This window comes from Frankliniella occidentalis, unplaced genomic scaffold (assembly GCF_000697945.3).
Source record: "Frankliniella occidentalis isolate FOCC.00 unplaced genomic scaffold, Focc_3.1 Scaffold43, whole genome shotgun sequence".
NCBI classification, from domain to species: domain Eukaryota; kingdom Metazoa; phylum Arthropoda; class Insecta; order Thysanoptera; family Thripidae; genus Frankliniella; species Frankliniella occidentalis.
The window spans coordinates 478,021-478,444 of NW_026267173.1; the positions used below are offsets into that span (position 1 = coordinate 478,021).

The 424-nt window shown below is 53.3% G+C and overlaps 1 protein-coding gene across 4 annotated transcripts in view; it reads right to left on the reverse strand.

The window, feature by feature from the left end:
- Positions 1-424, reverse strand: part of LOC113217349 (lachesin-like) — a 71,760-nt gene that overhangs the window by 5,841 nt on the left and 65,495 nt on the right. The window lies entirely within an intron of this gene.

Here is a 424-nt window from a genome sequence, read left to right on the forward strand (position 1 = left end):
ATCGCAATGGAAAGGATCGGCCACAGCGAGGAGCAGGCTGCTGGACACAAGAGAGACCAAGAGTACACTGGTCTTCACTCGTATTGCCATTTGAATTGCAAATAAATAGGAAGGAGGGGGATAGGACGGTAGAGAGGGTATGAGTCGGTATGATACGGACGCTTGTACGCGCGGCGCCGCAGAGCGACCACGGGGATAAAAGAGGGGAATTACAGGGCGCGAGATGCGAGGTTCGAGGGGGACCAACGCCGTGGAACTTTGTTCTCAAAAAATAGCAAGTGGCTAAAAAGGGCTTTTCAGCTACACACTACCACTACGCTTTTCACAAGAAGTACGTGCGTACACATAGCGATCTACAACAAAGATAGCTCTACGGCAAGACGAGAAGCGCGCGCTCGTGGGCGGAGGGGGTAGGGGGCGTTAG